Source organism: Mobula birostris, chromosome 2 (assembly GCF_030028105.1).
Source record: "Mobula birostris isolate sMobBir1 chromosome 2, sMobBir1.hap1, whole genome shotgun sequence".
Lineage (NCBI taxonomy): Eukaryota > Metazoa > Chordata > Chondrichthyes > Myliobatiformes > Myliobatidae > Mobula > Mobula birostris.
The window spans coordinates 191896354-191915648 of NC_092371.1; the positions used below are offsets into that span (position 1 = coordinate 191896354).

General features: G+C 40.9%; 1 protein-coding gene across 17 annotated transcripts in view; it reads left to right on the forward strand.

Moving 5' to 3' along the window:
- Window positions 1-19295, forward strand: part of LOC140193984 (protein GREB1-like) — a 458873-nt gene that overhangs the window by 307088 nt on the left and 132490 nt on the right. For 14 of the 17 annotated variants that reach the window (XM_072251241.1, XM_072251240.1, XM_072251239.1 and 11 more), the window contains one exon: window positions 6450-8092. The exons of 2 other annotated variants lie outside the window; for them this stretch is intronic. The gene's annotated coding sequence lies outside the window, so the exon portion shown is untranslated. Of the gene's footprint in view, window positions 1-6449; window positions 8093-19295 lie in introns of those variants that run through there. One more of the 17 variants, XM_072251245.1, reaches the window with a different exon arrangement.

Here is a 19295-nt window from a genome sequence, read left to right on the forward strand (position 1 = left end):
CTGCATGTTGGCTGATTTTAAAGGCAAGATGTGTTTTTTTTTAAGAATGAGACATGTGCATCACTGGTGATGCAATGTTATTTTCATTCTTGTTGCCTCATACTAAGAAGGCAGCCAAGAGTCAACCACATTGACAGGTCTGGAATTATGTAAGTGAGCAGGGCCAGTGACGAAAAGAGGTTTACTTCTCTGAAGGACATTGGTAAGGTGATGAGGAACAATATAATAGTTTCATGCTTTCTGTTGCTGAAACTAGTTTGTATTTAAAATTGTGGAAGTATTTAATTCTATTTACGTATTTAAAGATAATTCTCCCCCCTATCTCGATGGATCAAAGCTCCAGAATGCTAGTCTGGTAATTTAGCTACAACCCTATTATAACCAATTTAACATGACAGCATTGAACCCCTGTATTTACGGTGGCACAGCTGAGCTGCAGGTAATGCAGCTATTTCACAGCTCTAGCTTTCGGGAATTGATTCTGACTTCTGGTGCTGTTCATGTTAGTTTACACACTCTCCATCGGCTGTTCCGAACTCCTCTCACATAAGACCATAAGATACAGGACCAAATTGGGCCATTCATCACATTGCATCTGTTCTACCGTTCAATCTTTGCTGATTTTTTGTTAACTCAGTTCTCAGAATCCAGTTTAATATCATCGTCATACATCATGAAATTTGTTAACTTGGCGCAGCAGTACAGAAAGAAACATACATAAGTAAAACAATTACATTAAGTATATGTATGTATATTAAATAGTTAAATTTAAAATATTGCATAAACAGAAATAATAAAAAATGAGGTGGTGGTCATGGGTTCAAGGTCCATTTAGGAATCGGGTGGCAGAGGGAAAGAAGCTGTTCCTGAATCACTGACTGTGTACCTTCAGGTTTCCGTACTTCCTTCCTGACAGTAGCAATGAGAGGAGGGCATGTCTTGGGTGATGGGGGTCCCCAATAATGCCTTTCTGAAATTGTCTTGGATACTACAGAGGCTAATTTGCAAGATGGAGCTGACTAATATTAAAACTTTCTGTAGCTTCTTTTGATCCTGTGCAGTAGCCTCCCCACCCCTCCCACTTTTGGAGCTACCTTTATAGCTGCATCGATATGTTAGAACCAGATTAGATCATCAGCAATCTTGACACCCAGGAACTTGAAATTTCTCAGGCCTGCTTCCGATAACCATTAATCCCACAGAAGTAACACACATAAAAGTTGCTGGTGAACGCAGCAGGCCAGGCAGCATCTCTAGGAAGAGGTGCAGTCGACGTTTCAGGCCGAGACCTCTTACTAACTCTTCCTTCACTTAGTCCCGACGAAGGGTCTCGGCCTGAAACGTCGACTGCACCTCTTCCTAGAGATGCTGCCTGGCCTGCTGCATTCACCAGCAACTTTTATGTGTGTTGCTTGAAATTCCAGCATCTGCAGAATTCCTGTTGTTTGTGTTTTTAAATCCCACAGAAGTGCAGGTTTGTGGGTATTTGGCTGTCTTAAACTCCTCCTTGTGTAGTGATTGCTAGGAGACTCACAGGGAAATTCATTGGCACATTAGAGAGAATAGGTTGCAGTGAAAATACATGGAGTAACGTGATTGCTGTCAAAGCTGGCATAGATTCAGTAGGGTGAATAGAGTCCTATCAAGTTTTAGTCAGTGGGAAAGTTGGTTCACTTAAAATTAGTCTCTACTTGTAGTACCAGTTGTACCTGTGGGTGGCGTTGCAGTTCGTACTCAGTGTACGAAAAGCAGCTGAATGGGTAATGTGTTCCTGGCATTCAAATCCAAGGAGTCAGCGTGCATTTCTAGTACAAAGACTCCAGGTGGCAACAGAAACACATTGGAAATGTTGTCGTATGGGAATCAAAGACCTTACTTCAGAGGGGAGAAAAGGAAATTCTAACTGAAGTATAAGCAAATTCCAAAATGGAAATGTAATTGTGGGAACTTGTAAGTCGAATCAGTTTAAGCTAACAGAAGTAAGCCTTTGCAAATAAAGTTTCTGAAAAGTATCCAGAATGACTAGCCCAGTGGCACTCTGTTTGCCAGGCTTAATCCTTTTCTCTGTTTTATCCCATTACTTGCACCCAAAGTGGTTGTGGGATCTGGCAAATTTTCTGATTTTCTCCCTTTCCTGCTGAAATTCTATGTTGTAAATTAATGAGTTGATGAACATCAATCTGACACTTGCTTCCACAAATCTATGTCACAATGGTATTAAGCAAATGTGTCCATTGATTATTTTATGAGAACTGCCCTTGATGTGCAAACACTAGTATAACTCTTGATAGAAGTGGTATCTATGCCACTAGGAGAGAGATCCATGCAGTATCCTGCTCCTCACCCATTTCCTGGGTCTCAATTCCCCCTATAGGCTCCAAATTATTACCCCCATCTTTATTATCACCCTTCCACTGTATGTTTAGACTCCTGACACATTTCATAACAGGCTGTATATCCCAGTTCCAACCTACTCCAGAGCTGTTCACTTGCTTTCTTATTTCTCATCACTATTGATCCCATTCCTCTGACTTTCCAGCATCTCTCCCATCCTCCTCCATTACCCTTATCCACTTCCTTCTTCTTGTCGCAAACACAAGGAAATCTGTAGACGCTGGAATTTCAAGCAACACACATAAAAGTTGCTGGTGAACGCAGCAGGCCAGGCAGCATCTCTAGGGAGAGGTACAGTCGACGTTTCAGGCCGAGACTCTTCGTCAGGACACTGATGAAGGGTCTCGGCCTGAAATGTCGACTGTACCTCTTCCTAGAGATGTTGCCTGGCCTGCTGCGTTCACCAGCAACTTTTATGTGTCCTTCTTCTTGTAGCTGTTTATTCCCTCTTTCCTTCACTTCCCATCTTCTTTCTGTAAATACTTGCATTTCTGCCTCCCCTCCATCATTCTATTGCACCCCATATTATTTCACTTACCTCTCTTTCACTCTCTTCTTTCCCATCCTTTCCCCTTCAAACCTTTGCCCATCACATCTTATGTTCTCCAACTGCATTTCTGCAACAATCCAGTTAAAACTTCTGTCCTTTAACTTTGCTCTTGGCTGTCCATGTGTAATCCCATGGGCACCAATTAATCAAATTAAACACAACTCTCTCTACATACTTTTGACATATCCCAGGACTGTTTTATACCTGATTGCATTTAGGATTCCATTACTTTACACAATTACTTGATTTGTAAATTATATTATGTGGCACGCACGGATATAGTTGTCAATTCCCATGATTGCTTACGTACTTTGTTGGCCTTTAGTATAGTACAGAACCAAAATCAAGTAAGTACAACAAATTAAACAAGCTGTAGGTAGAAATGTTGCCTGGAGGAAATGGTATTTAAGTTTCACCAGATCAAGTTGATTTTGTAATCCTCACTTTTATCATTGGAGTACAATAGATCCTGTTCAAGAATGAGCTTAAATTATATTATTATTTGCATCACAGTGAAAGCGTTCCACCATCATAATCTATGTCATGGGACACTGTTGATAATTTCATTCCTATTTAGTGCTCTTCTCAGATTTTACTACATTTCAAACACTGCTTTAAGACTGTAAACAAATTCCACAGCTATACTCAAATTTGGACTTTTTAATTGCCAACTTTATTTTAGAGATAGATAGATAGATAGAGAGATCTGTCCATTTCCATCTGGCCTTCTATATATATTCCATCATTTCCACCCTTCTTTCCTTTATTTTCCACCACTCCCTTCTGCATCCTTTTTATCTGTTTCTCTCTTTGGTATTCAGGTACAAAATGGTCACTTAGAAATTTTGAGCAACACACATAAAAGTTACTGGTGAATGCAGCAGGCCAGGCAGCATCTCTAGGAAGAGGTAAAGTCAACGTTTCGGGCTGAGACCCTTCGTCAGGACTAACTGAAAGAAGAGTTATTAAAAGATTTGAAAGTGGGAGGGGGAAGGGGAGATCCAAAATGATAGGAGAAGACAGGAGGGGGAGGGATGGAGCCAAGAGCTGGACAGTTGATTGGCAAAAGGGATATGAGAGGATCATGGGATAGGAGGCCTAGGGAGAAAGAAAGGGGGAGGTGGGGGGAAGCCCAGAGGATGGGCAAGGAGTATAGAGAGAGGGACAGGGGGAGAAAAAGAATACATATATATTTCAGAAGGTAACTGGTCGACAGCGTATGAACAAAGTAATCTTTCAACTCTGTCTATGGTAGCTTGCTGGCAGGGGTTAGGAACCCTCAGCATTTCTGGCAGCATTCATTTTTCAAGATCTGGACATCAGTGGCAAGGATAACATGTCTTGCCCCTGAGAAGGTCACATTGCTGAACCAGCTCCTTCAACTACTACCTTCTAGTGAAGCTCTTCCTGACTTACTATTGGAGAGGGAGTTCTAGATTTAGATGCAACTGTTCATCACCATCTGACTGAAAAATTTCCTCCTCATCTCTGTTCTAAAAGGACATCCTTGTATTCTGAGGCTCTGTACCTTGGTCCTAGACTCTTCCACTATAAAAATAAAGAAATATCCCCTTCTCATCCGCTGTATCTCAGCCTTTCAAAATTTGGTAGGTTTCAATGAGGCCTCCCTTATTCTTCTGAACTCCAGCAAGTTACAGGCCCAGTGCCATCAAACACTCTTCATACATTAACCCTTTCATTCCCAGGATCATTCTCATAAACCTCCTCTGGACGCTCAGATTAGAAAGTACCAGAATTGAGTGTTTGAATCTTCACATACACCCACCCTCTCAATATGTGGAATTAATATACCTTTTTCGAAGAGTAATTCTTTCCACTTTTTGTTAGCATTGGTTGGACAATAGCAGTATACAGGTGAACAATTTCTAGTGCATTTAATATAATACAGAATTCTCTCTTTACTCTTTGGATCCTTTCATGTATTATTTTGTCAACTGAGTTTTGAATTCTGTGAAAACCCATAATAATACTCTTAAACAAATAACATCTGGTTCTTGCAAGTAACTTAGGTCTTTCATTATATTTTGTATGAATAGTATCACAATTTATATTTTTGTAAACTTATACAAATAATATTTTTCCCATTTTCTAAAATTACTTTTCTAGAACATTTTTTTAGTAAACATTTAAGAGATTTTGTGTTACAAATCTACAAGTTTGTGCTATTTTCTTTTGTTAAGGACTTTCAGACAGAAAGTCAATCTTTGCGCTGTCAGGTACTTTTATATTGACACTGGAATTGACATTTATGAAACTTCTATATTTATACTTTCATTGCAAAATACTTGTGCTTTAATAGAGGACTTTGAAAATGTTTGCGAGTGTCTTTAAAGTCAATAAAATAAAATATTTTGAACCATGTAGGAAACTGTTCATTAAGTAGTTCCAAGACATGCTCCCTAAATGCAGGAAAATGAAAATCTGATACAGATTTTCAGTCATGTGATATATATATTTTAAAACTGGTAAAAGAAATTTACATTACTTAAATAAAACCATAGAAACCATAGAAAACTACAGCACAGAAGCAGGCCTTTTGGCCCTTCTTGGCTGTGCTGAACCATTTTCTGCCTAGTCCCACTGACCTGCACACGGACCATATCCCTCCATACACCTCCCATCCAAAAGAATAAAAAATGCTGATTAATTTGTTTGACGTTAAGTATCAAAGATGGTGTTTTCTAAAATAACCATATGGAAACATACTATATAGAAAATGCCATTTAAAGTATCGCTTCCATACTGATTTTGAAAGAGCTATGCAATTAGTTGCTCTTTTCATTAGTCCTCAGTTCTGCAGTTTCCCAAGTTTGTATCCAATTCCTTTTTGGAAGCCAACAGAAATTTCATCCAGCTCATAATAACATAGTCTAAAATTATTCTCCTCATCTACCCTCGTTATTTGGTTGGTGAACTTGCATTTGCAGACTCAACATGTTACTTGAACCCTATAGTGTGCAATTATAACAAGGCAGAAATTGGAACAACTCGATTGAATCACATGTTAACATTCCCACCTTTGAGAACAATATTTGGCTCACTGGGGTCTCTGCATAAATGCATACAACACCTCCCCCCCCATCCTCAGCCATCTTTTTAACCTCTTTTGCACCTTCTCTATGACTTCAACATCTTCCTTGAGTGAAGTGGCCCTGCTTTAAATGGGGCACAGATTAACCATGATCCTTTTACACTCTATTAGCCAAGCCCAACTTCCCTTACTTAAAATTACCAAGGTATACACTAGTGTGATTTCTGGCTTCCAAAAGCTCACCGAAAATGACAATTCCTCAATTAAATTTGTCATACTATTAAATGTTTGAAGGACGTATATACAGGCATAGCAGTAAAGTCTTTTAACAATTTTGTTTTCCTGTTATTACTTATCTGTAGATGTGTGATTAAAATAATGGGTAACTCCAAGCTGTAAATGGATTTTTTTAAAGTATATTGCAACTCTGAAATGTATGTTTGATCTTTAAAGTCGAAGATTTTCACCAATGAGATGGAAGTCACATTTTCAGCTCAGAAGCAAGTGTTACTAAACAACTGTACCACGGAAAATAAACCAAGTCACTTCGTTTATAATGAATTAGTATGCTCTTATTCATGAATACCTATCAAGTAGAAAATCTTTATTTCAAAGCTCTTCAAGATCATGTTTAATAATAATATAAACTATTGTAGCAATAGAAGCTTATCATATCTTTGGAGAGCTTTCTATTTTCGCATTATGGACAAAAGCTTGAAATTCATTTTATTGTGTTTACAGTTGCCAGATCTGGGTACGTGCAAAAGTCCATATTGTTGTATTTTGAAACCTTCAGTGTACACATGAAGTATATTGTTCGTGATTAATATTTTTGGAATTTAGTTGTCAATGAATAAATTTGTTTTGTGTTTTCTCATGATTACTCTTTATTGATTTCTCGAAGTACTTGTGTAAAAAAAAACATTAGGAGAAATGCTGCATGATGTTCACCTTCTTTGAATTTTCTGCAGAAGTCTACTGATGTGGAGTTATTTCAGCTTCATTTGAAATAATCATAGAACAAAAAGGAACAACCAATGCACAGTATTTTCATCTTACTTCTGAAAACTATTCTGTTTTGTATTTTGAATTAAATAGGGGGATAAAAGGAAAGTTTGCATTTTGTAAAGGGTTGTCTCTTAGGATGACATTTCAGATGTGACTGTGATAAATAATGAAAACTAGCTGAAATTAACTAGATTTCCAGAATTTGCTAATACAGCCATTAAAAGATGGATAACTCAAATGGGTCACTTTGTGATGTTGCCAACTGATTTACTATGCAATATATGCATTCCCTGAGCCTCTTGAACTTAGTTGTAAACGTTTCATTTATCTGCACATATAATCACTCATTTAGCTTTATTGTGGATTAATTTGCAAAATAAATACATTTTGAAGTAACTGTGTATCTTAAAAAAATACTGATTTGAGAAATGAAATTCACCCTATACACCAATCTGTAAATATCGTGGCAACATTTGCCACTTTAACCATTAGTCAGTTAACACTTTTTACAGTAGTGAGTCAGTCTCTCAGTTTCAGCCCTTTTTAAAACAAGGATTCGCCCCCATACAACCGTCCAACCAGTTCTCATCTACCTCACTAACAATATGAATTTCCTACATTAAATTCTGGGAATAAAGGGGTTTCAAGAAAATATTTAAAGGGATTCTAGTTCTTCCCATCTTTTAGTAGCACATTCATTTTGTTCTAGTTTGACCAGTCAGGAATCTTTTATTCTCTGGTGCATGGATAATTCTACTTTCGATTAAGTTATACTCTTGTCAATGAAACATCAAATGGTCTGTACTGGTCTCCACACTGAACTTCGACTCGTTACTCTGTAAGGTTTACTCGTCTCTGCACTGAACTGTGGCTGAGGTCTGCAAATAGCACCGTGTAAACTCACTTTTGTGAACTTCAGTTCTGAATGCTATTTGCTTACTTCCATTGTTTGTATGGTTTTTCTTTTTTTATCTCTCTGCACATTGGGTGTTTGACCGCCTTCTTTTGTTTTAATGGGTTCTATTTGGGATTCTGTGTTTTGTAGCTGCCTGTCACAAGGTTGTATAAAGCATTCATAATTTGGTAATAAATGTACTTTGACTTTGACAAAGGTCTAGACTTCTCCTTAAGCCATGCTACATTAACTAAGTACATTTTTGTCTTGTTCAGTGAAATACAGCATCAACAGTGATTTCAAATGCATGCACACGTGCACATTTCCAATATCTGTTTATCAGATGAAACACTAGACCATGTCTCAGTCTGCCAGCCTTTCAAGATAAGTCAGAACTGTCAACTGATACTCCTTCCTTAACCTTCCTCAGAGCAGATTCTGGTTAATCTTTCATTTCCTGTGTGTAGGACTATATGAAAAATTGCTGCCACATTTGCCTGAGTAACTGCAACAGGATCCATGCTATCTATGGATAACAAGGATAAAAGCTATTCACTCTTTAAAGTTTGTTTTTAAATGTGAAGGTATCTTTGTTCTTTAGCTGGAATGCAGAGACATAATTATGCCAAAATTCTGTATCTTTCCCCAGTCTCCTCTCTGCTCCCCTTTTGATAACCTAAATATAAGATTATGTACCCTAACTCATAGGCCTTTTGAATGTGGGAGGAAACCTACACAGTCATGGGGAGAAGGTACAAACTCCTTACAGACAACAGAGGGAATTGAAGCCCAATTGTTGGCGTTGTAATAGCATTTAGCAACTGTGCCACCAATCTATAGTCTTGTGGTAGTTGTTGCATGAATGGATGACTCATTTTGAAGCTGGCAGCTGTTCAGTGAAATACAAAGTGTTACTGGCAAAGCATGCATCATATTATAGACCAGTTAGCCTGACCTCAGGGGTTGGGAAGATGTTGGAGTCTATTGTTCAGAATGAGGTTATGGAGTACTTGGTGACACAGGACAAGATAGAACAAAGTCAGCATGGATACCTTGAGGGAAAATGTTGCCTGACAAAGCTGTTGGAATTCATTGAGGAAACTACAAGTAGTATAAATAAAGCGGATGCAGTGGTTGTTGTATATTTGGTCTTTCAGAAGGCCTTTGACAAGAAGCTACATATGAGGCTGCTTACCAAGTTAAGAACCCATGGTATTACAGGAAAGTTACTGGCATGGTTAGAGCATTGGCAGATTGGTAGGAGGCAGCGAGTGAGAATAAAAGGATCCTTTTCTGGTTGTCTGCCGGTGACTAGTGGTGTTCCGCAGGGGTTGGTGTTGGCGTTTCTTCTTTTTATGCTGTTTATTAATGATTTAGATGATGGAATAGATGGCTTTGTTGCCAAGTTTGCAGATGATATGAGGGGCAGGTAGTGTTGAGGAAACAGGTCAGATGCAGAATGACTTAGAGGATGGGCAGGAAAGTGGCAAATGAAATACAATGTTGGAAAATAAAATGTCATGCACTTTGGTGGAAGAAATAAATGTTGAGACTATTTTCTAAATGGGGAGAAAATCCAAAAATCTGATATGCAATGGGGCATGGGAGTCCTTGTGCAGAACACCCTAAAGGTTAACTTGCAGGTTGAGTCAGTGGTGAGGAAGGCAAATATATTGTTAGCATTCATTTCAAGAGGTCTAGAATACAAGAGCAAGGTCGTGATGCTGAGGCTTTATAAGGCACTGATGAGGCCTCACCTTGAGTATTGTTAAGAGTTTTGTGCTCCTTGTCTTAGAAAAGATGTGCTGGCATTGGGCAGGGTTCAGAGGAGGTTCACATGGATGATTCTAGGAATGAAAGAGTTATCACACTAGGGATGTTTGCTAGCTCTAGGTCTGTACTGACTAGAATTTAGAAGAATGGGAAGGGGAAGATCTCATTGAAACCTTTTGAATGTTGAAAGGCCGAGACATAGCAGATGTGGAAAGCGTGTTTCCCATGGTGGGTAGTCTAGGTCAAGAGGGCACAGCCTTAGGATAGAGGGCCATCCATTTAAAACAGAGATTTCTTTAGCCAGAAGGTGGCGAACTTGTGGAATTTGTTACCACAGGCAGCGGTAGAGCCTAGGTCATTGTGTGTATTTAAGGCAGAGCTTGATGGGTTCTGGATTGGACATGACATCAAAGGTTACAGGTAGAAGGCCGGGCAGTGGGGCTGAGTAGGGAAAATAAAAGATCAGCCATGATTGAATGGTGGAGCAGACTCGATCGGCCAAATGGCCTAATTCTGCTGCTGTGTCTTATAGTCTTATAAAATCTGTAGAATAATGTCATTGTTAACAAAGGTCTGATTGCATTGAGGCACTACTCCAATAAACCCATCTGTTTCACTCCTGTCTCTGAAGCTACTTGGTATGTTCTGGTCAGTAACAGGTGGCAGCTCCACTTTGAAGTCATTTAAACGATGTCATCTGTTGAGGATCTCTCGCTCTTGAGAGCTTTTAAAACAATTTTCCAATGTGGCTGCATTTGTCACTTTTGATGACTATTTAGTTAAGTTGCTCACGTAGAGCAGTAGTGCTTACACCCCACAGCATCAATTCCAGTCACATGGAACTGCTCAACTCACATCTGGTCGATTGACAGGACAAAACAGAAATCAGCTGTATTCTAATTTGGTGGCACTCCAACATGAAATGTAGAACTTATTAAGATTGGGAAAATTGCCCAACAGTTTGCAGATTTATACAAATTAATCGTCATTTGTATAATTAATGGCTAGAGAAGTGTTGGGAAAACACCATCTTCATATCAAGTTTTTGTTGGCCATGTGGGAAATAACTGGGTACTATCTTGATACATTGATTAAAGCTGTTTACAATTAATATTGGTTTTTGTGTATTTCAGCAGAATTAACCCGAGTGCTTCTATTGAGATTTTCTTAGTTGAAGCTGATTGTAGGTGCCAGTGTTGCAAATATTTCAAACAAGATTAGATTGAACAATGGAGGAGAAAAATTGGTATTTCAACGAACAGCTGAAATACAGGCTTTCAGTCAACAAATAAGTCTGTTCAGACAATGGCACAAACGTATTGTGCCCCTGTTTCCCATGGAAGAGCATTGTGATTAACAATGGTCAAGGGCTGAAATCAAACATTGATGTGGTACATTAAAGTTCAGATGTAAAATATAAATGCTCAATTAATTTCCATGATTACAACAATTTGATGTGCATGCAGAAGCACACCAGAAATCTAAGATTTGACACAGAAAGAGGGATGAATGTAATATTTGTTGTGCCTTTTTTTGACATAAACTTCCAGGTAAGGAGTGGAGAGCCATGGCTGAGACGCACCATGCCGGGAAAAGTCAGAGAATGTACTCACTCAGGGCAGCACTGGAGGTGGAGGTGGGCAGGGCAGTAAGGAGTCCTACAGCTAGATTAGCCCAGAAAGTTCCCTGATGTTTTTCAGGAATCTTTTCTGCAGCTCTAACAACAATAGCTAAAAAATTGTCACAGCCTCTTGAAATTGTGCTTAAAATCGCCATCATCATCATCATCATCATCCTCATCCCATTTTCCTCCCAAACACTGAGTGTTTGTCTGGAATGGGTGTTAGTTGCTGCAATTCACTGAAGTACTGTGCCAGCTCTGTAATGTTAACTAACGGGTGCTCTGTGATGTTTTGATAAGACTCTTCAGCAATCCTCACCATACCTACGTGTCGGTTTAATTAAGCAGTATATTGTGGAGAATAAAGCCAATGTCAAAAGACCTCACAACATCTAAAATCCAAGAACAGATTTTGATCTTTGAAAGGCAGAGATTGTCTCGTGTCCACACTCCCAGTGAACTTGACAACCAAATCGGTTAGCTTCAATGCATTGGCTTCTGGACAGCACAGAATCGCGTCTCCCAGAACCAGAGGTACATGGTTAGTGATTGATCAGTTATTGTGGCTGGGGTGAAAGAAGATGAGATATAGGGTTGGGACAGTGAAGAAAGTATGAAAAAAAACGAAAAGATAAATCAAAAAGTGTTAAATGACAGGGTGGTACAATCTTCTGAAGATCACTCAATACTGAGCTAACCACCTCTATAAAAGCAACAATGCACTCCACAATTTGAGTGCAGGGAAACAAACCTTAGCTTCCACCCCATAATAACATAATTCCAGTTAACCTTGAAAATATTCAGAGTAATAGGAATACATAATTGTGGAAGGGTCTCATGTTTCCACTTCCTTTATCACCCAATTACCATGATAATTTGAAGGGAGTCAGTGGAGCAAGTTTTTGTGTGTGGGCTAGCCAAGCTACTGGGTCTGGAGTGCTGGATTTCAGAGCACTGAATAGATCATGGTTGTTACGGACTTTATTATAATACAGTCGGTGGACAAGTGTGTGCCCACAAACTTGAGTCACTGGTGGATGCTCAACAGCTGTGGGGGTTTGAACACTATCAACTCCTACAAAGTGAAACCAAGCAACATAGGTGCTAATAAGGCTTTGCTCCCAGATGAGCTCAATGCCTTCAATGCTTGCTTTGACCGTCAAAAGTAAATGGCAGGATACTTGGAAGTGTGGAGGAGCAGAGGGATCTGGGGGTACAGAACAGAACAGGAAGGACTTGCAGCGGGTGGTGAGGGTAGCAGAGCGGGTTATTGGCACAACATTACCCTCCCTCAGAGACATTTATACTGGCAGACTTCAAAAGAAGGCTTCTTGTATTTCAAAGGTTCCCACTCATCCTGGACATCACCTGTTTTCCCCTCTACCTTCTGGGAAGAGATACAGAGCTTTAAGGACGAAAACAAAGACACTCCTTAACAGCTTCTACCCCCAAGCAGTGAAATGTATAACACCCTCTTCCCTTCTCCTGCCCCCCTCCTAAGACGGCGGCACCTAAATGCATCACACTTCCAGGAATGGCAGGTGTGTAATAGTCCTACCCCCCCATCCATATATTATTAATTTTGGACTGCGCTCCTGAGGTTTTAGAGTTTATTTTATGTATATATTCTTTGTCATGCTGCAAAACGTTGAGCTGCTAAACTGTGTTTCATTGCTCCACAACAATGACAATAAAGATATTCTTTATTATTCTTTATGTCCACAGATCCCTGAAAGTTGCCTCACAGGTGGATAGGGTAGTTAAGAAAGCTTATGGAGTGTTAGCTTTCATAAGTCAAGGGATTGAGTCTAAGAGTCGCGATGTAATGATGTACCTCTATAAAACTCTGGTTAGGCCACACTTGGAGTACTGTGTCCAGTTCTGGTCGCCTCACTATAGGAAGGATGTGGAAGCATTGGAAAGGGTACAGAGGAGATTTACCAGGATGCTGCCTGGTTTAGAGAGTATGGAGTATAATCAGAGATTAAGGGAGCTAGGGCATTACTCTGTAGAGAGAAGGAAGATGAGAGGAGACATGATAGAGGTATACAAGATAATTAGATAGAGTGGGCAGCCAGTGCCTCTTCCGCAGGGCACCACTGCTCAATACAAGAGGGCATGGCTTTAAGGTAAGGGGATGGGAATTCAAGGGGAATATTAGAGGAAGGTTTTTTACTCAGAGAGTGGTTGATGCGTGGAATGCACTGCCTGAGTCAGTGGTGGAGGCAGATACACTAGTGAAATTTAAGAGACTATTAGACAGGTATATGGAGGAATTTAAGGTGGGGGGGGTATATGGGAGGTAGGGTTTAAGGGTCAGTACAACATTGTGGGCTGAAGGGCCTGTACTGTGCTATACTGTTCTATGTTCTAAAACATGGAGGAACCTTTATGATCTCCCACAGCCCCTGATGACCCTATGATTTCAGTCTCTGAGGCCGATATGAGAGCGTACCTTTAGAAGGAAAGCATCGGTCCAGATGGGGTTACTGGCTGAGTACTAAAGGCTTGTGCAGATCAACCTGCTGGAGTGTTCACCAATGTATTTAACCCTTCGCTTCGGCAGGCTTCAATTATACCGATACCTATGAAGAATGTGGTGACCTGCCTCAATGACTATCATCCAGATGCACTTACATCCACTGTGATGAAGTGCTTTGAGAGTTGGTGATGAAATCTATGAACTCCTGCCCGTGAAGCAACTTGGACCCACTCCAATTTGCCTACTGGGACATTTTATTGGCTCCTCACTCAACTCTGGAACAACTGAATAGCAAAGATGCATATATCAGGATGCTCTGTATCAACTACAGCTCAGTATTCAGCACTATCATCCCCTCAAAACAAATTAAAAAGCTTCAAGACCTGGCCCTTAATACCTCCTCGTGCAATTGGATCCTCAATTTCCTCACTTGCAGACCCCAGTCAGTTAAGATTGGAAACAACATCTCCTCCACTAACTCCATCAGCACAGATGCAGCACAAGGCTGTGCTGAACCCCTGTTGGCTGAATTAAAGTTGGTGAAGAATCAGCAAATCTGGCTGAGTGGTACTAACAAAACAACAACCTCACCCTCAATGTCAACAAGAGCAAGGAGCTGATGTTTGACTTCAGGAGGAGGAAACTGGAGGTCCATGAGCCAGTTCTGAGGTGGAGAGGGTCAGAAAATATTAATTCCTCAGTGTTACCATTTCAGAGGATCTGGCCTGGGCCCAGCATGTAGGTGCAATTAGAAAGAAAGCATGGCAGTGTCTAAACCTCTATGGATCTGTGGTGGAGAATGTATTGACTGGTTGCGTCATGGCCTAGTTTGGAAACACTAATGCCTTTGAACGGAAAATCCAACAAGAAGTAGTGGATATGGCCTGGTCCATCATGGGTAAAGCCCTCCCCACCATTGAGCACATTTACATGGAGTGCTATCACAGGAAAGCAACCTCCATTATCAAGGATTCCACCACCCAGGCCATGCTCTCTTCTTGCTGCTGTCATCAGGAAGAAAGTACGGGAGCCTCAGGACCTACACCACCAGGTTCAGGAACAGTTATTACCCCTCAACCATCAGGTTCTGGAACCAGAGGAGATAACTTCACTCAGCTTCATTCGTCCCATCACTGAACTGTTCCCACAACCTATGGTCTCACTTTCAAGGACTCTTCATCTGATGTTCTTGATATTTATTGCTTATTTATTTATTATTGATAATTTTTTTTTGTATTTGTAGTTTGTTGTCCTTTGCATATTGTTTGTCCAGCCTGTTGAGTGATTCCATTTTTGTTTCTTGGATTTACTGTGTATGCGGGCAAGAAAACAAATCTCAGGGTTGTATATGGTGACATCTATATACTTCGATATTAAATTTACTTTGAACTTTGATTTCATTTCGGCATTCAACACTATTGCCCCACAGACCTTGGTAGACAAACTCCTTCTCCTCGATCTCATACACAATTGTGCAACTGGGTGTTGGACTTCCCAACCAGTCAGCATGCACAACCGTTCCTCAACACAGGCTCCTGCACGCACCCACCCCCCCTCCCCGCGCTCTGCTGAACCCTTTACTGTACACTCTGCTCACACATGACCGCACAACCAAACAACCAAGTACTCACATTGTCAAGTTTGCTGATGACACAACGATAGTAGGGCTCATCACCAACAATGATGAGACAGGCTACAGAGAGGAGGTGGAAGAGTTCATGGCCTGGTTCCAGGCACATAGCATCTTCCTCAAGTGACAAGGCAAAGGAGATGGTTATCAACATCAGGAGAACTCACACCACTCACACCCCTCTTTGCTTTGTTGGCACAGCAGTGGAAACTGCAAGCAGCTTCTAACTCCCAGGAGTGCACATCTCACATAACTTCTCATGGCCCCAAAGTATATTCTTCACAATCAGGAAAGCTCACCAATGCCTCTACTTTCTGAGGAGGCTGAAGAGAGCTGGACTATGCATACAGTATCATGTCACGCTACAGATGCACGGTAGAGAACATCCTGACACGCTGCATAACTGGTACAGAAACTGCGCTGTGTCAGACAAGAAGGCTGTACAACGGGTAGTCAAAACTGACCAAGACATCACTGGCACCAGCCTACCTGCCATCAAGGGCATTTATACAGAAAGGTGCCAGAAAAAGGCCAGTAACGTGGGAGATCCCCTTCCCCACCGTGCTCATGGACTGTCTGACCAACACTCATCAGCGAGGAGGCTACATAGCATCCACACCAGGACCACCAGACTCTAAAACAGTTATTTTCCCCAAGCAGTAAGACTAATCGACACCTCCACCCACTAACCCACCTCGCCACACCTCCCACTGCCACGACTTTATCATTTCCTGTCAATCACCTTATGTACAGACACTCCTGTGCCTATCAACACTTTATGGACATACAATCAATCAATCTATCTGCAATCTTATGTATTGACACTTTGATTATTATTGTGTTCTTTATCACATTGTGATTTTTTTTTGCGCTGCAGCAGATCCAGAGTAACAATTATTTCATTCTGTTTTACACTTGTGTACTGGAAATGATGTTAAAGAATCTTGACATTCAACAATCTTGAAGAGGTAATTGATGCTTAAACATATATAGAATAAAAACATCCCGGATCAATCACAGTTACCTATGATTTGTTTCATGAACGTCCATCAGGTGAAGAAATGTGTGCTCCATGTGGTTGCCCTTTAACTGCTTTTCAAATGGAAGAACTGAGAGAAGGGTGTGGCAAGTTTACCATCCATCACCACCGCACCTGCTCTCAGGATTCAGCTTTTCATTCCAGAACTAATGAAGTGCCCTCCTTCTTCAAAGAAACGGGCTTTCCTTCCTCCACCATCAATGCTGCCCTGATCCACATATCTTCCATTTCACACACGTCTGCACTCAGCCCATCTTCCAGCCACCCCTACAAAGGTTAGGGTTCCTCTTGACCTCCTCTCCTACCACCCCAGAGTCCTCTGCATTCAGCACATAATTCTCCATAACTTCTGCCATCTCCAACTGAATCCCACCACCAAGCACATCTTTCCCTCACCCCCCTCCCGACTTTCTGCAGGGATCCCCTTGTCCATTCATCCCTCCCCACTGATCCTCCTCCTGGTACTTATCCTTGCAAGTGGAACAAGTGCCATAACTGCCCCTACACCTCCTATCTCACTTATTACGTACACGCAGCCCTGGGCAAAGTACCGGTTACTTGCACGCAACACTGTAAAAGTATCAGCAGCAATAGAACACACCTGGAGTCTGGTTTTGATGTTAAAATCCACTATCTTTATTGATAAATACTAAATATAGTAAGATAACCAGGTGAACCAAGAGTTAGGTGTTAGGCATATATAGGTGTATAGATAAAGTTCCCAAACTTATTCAAGCTCAAGTTGCAAGAGTTACAGTCTTACGATGGTATGTAAGAAAGTTTAGGTCAATCCTCAGGTTAATTAATGCGAGATATTTGTAATCCAAAGGCGAATGTTGTGAGAAGGCAATTACGTCGATATTCCACAGATTCCACGACAGCAATACAAAATAACAATAGCAGTAGGTTTTACCTCTGAAGTTGCTCCACTCCACACAAAGTATCACCGACAGTGATCTTCAACAAATATCCTTTCAACACAAGTGGTACCACACCCAAATTCAGCTATGGGACATCCCAAAGTGGTGGCCACAGGATACTCAAACTGAATCCAAGTATGGATTATCACCAACAGTAGCTTATCACAAAGGGGACCCTCTTCCAGGGAAAACTACTACCCAGACACACTGGTAGATTCCACAAGGTTAGCCCAACCATACAACGTGATAACCACTTATCCATTTCCACGACATACGAAATAACTCCAACAGTGATTTGCCACAGGGGTGCCTTTCTCAGTGCACTACCATACCCAGACAAAGGGTAAACACACACGTGGTATTCATAAAGGTTTTCCCCTCACCAGAGAACCCTCTCTTGTGCATTAACTATGTGACAATCACACTTCCGTATTTGAATGGAATCAAACTCACCCTTACGGGCTAATTAGAAGAGAGTCCAAACAGTGATCTCTTTATCACTAGGTTTCTTTTGTTTCAAATCTTTCTTCCCCCTCCTCTTTCTCTGCAGACTTCTTCTAGTTGCAGTACTTTGTGAGAGTTGTTTATCAATACTCTGGATCGATCTCAACTCACCCCTTTTGGGCTACTGAAAGTTTAAACCAGCGACCCCACTCACTGGCATCTTTCATTGATTGAAACCATCTCGACTCTGAGCATGTGTCTCTCTATGTGTCTATGAGAGAATCCTCTGACCTTGCTTATTCAAAACAAGCCACGAACTTGTATAAACATTCATTGTCCATCAAATAACTCCACCTCTCTCACCAAGCAATTTTGTAGTCAGTAGAAATCCAACAGTGTCCAAAAGTCAGTCTCATTCTCTTGGCGTTTTAAAGTTACAGTCCACAGAAAAAATGAACCCTAGGGGTATATAACGCACTCTTATTCAAGATCCAAAACAGTCCTTCCAGGTGAGATGTTACTTCGCCTGTGGTTATCTACTGTATCTGGTGCTCCTGGTATGTCTTCCTGTATATCGGTGAGACCTGACATACATTGGGAGACAGTTTGTCTGAGCACCTACACTCCGCCAGAAAATATGGGATCACCCATGGCTACCCACTTCAATTCTACTTTCCGTTCCCATTCCAATATGTCAGTCCATGGCCTCCTCTACTGCCATGATGAGGCCATACTCAGGTTGGAGGAGCAATATATTATATTCTGTGTGGGTAGTCTCCAACCTGATGGCATGAACATCGATTTCTTGAACATTTGGTAATTGCCCCCGCAACTCCTCCATTCACATTCCCTTTTCCCTCTCTCACATGAACTACTTATCTGCCCATCACCTCCATTTGGTGCTCCTGCCCCTTCCCTTTCTTCCATGGTCATCTACTTTCTGTTATCAGATTCCCCCTTCTCCAGCCACTTATCTAGTTCGCCAATCATCCAGCCCTTTACTTCACCCTTGCTCCCTCTCAGATTCACCTATCACCTACCACCTTGTACTTCTTCCTCCCTTTCCCCCATCTTCTTATCCTGACTTCTCATCTTTTTATCCAGTCCTAATGAAGGGTATAAGTTGTCTGTTTACACTTTTCTATAGATGCTGCCTGGCCTGCTGAGTTCCTCCAGCATTTTGTGTGTGTTGCTTGGATTTCCAGCATCTGAAGATTTTCTTGTCTTTAATGAAGACAGGTTGCTCTGTGAGGAAATATGAACTGTTGTTTTTGGAGCAGTGAAGATGAAACTCAAGCTGGAGACAACAGTAACAGAGACATTACTGTTGAAATCAATTAAAAGAGGTACTGGTAGAAGGTAGAGGGTGGAGATTTTTCTTTATCAAAGGCACACAATGAATGAATGAACTGATGAAAACAGTGTGCTTTCATTCCAAATATGTCTGAATCTTAATTGCACTATATCTGTGATGGATTTTTAACTTG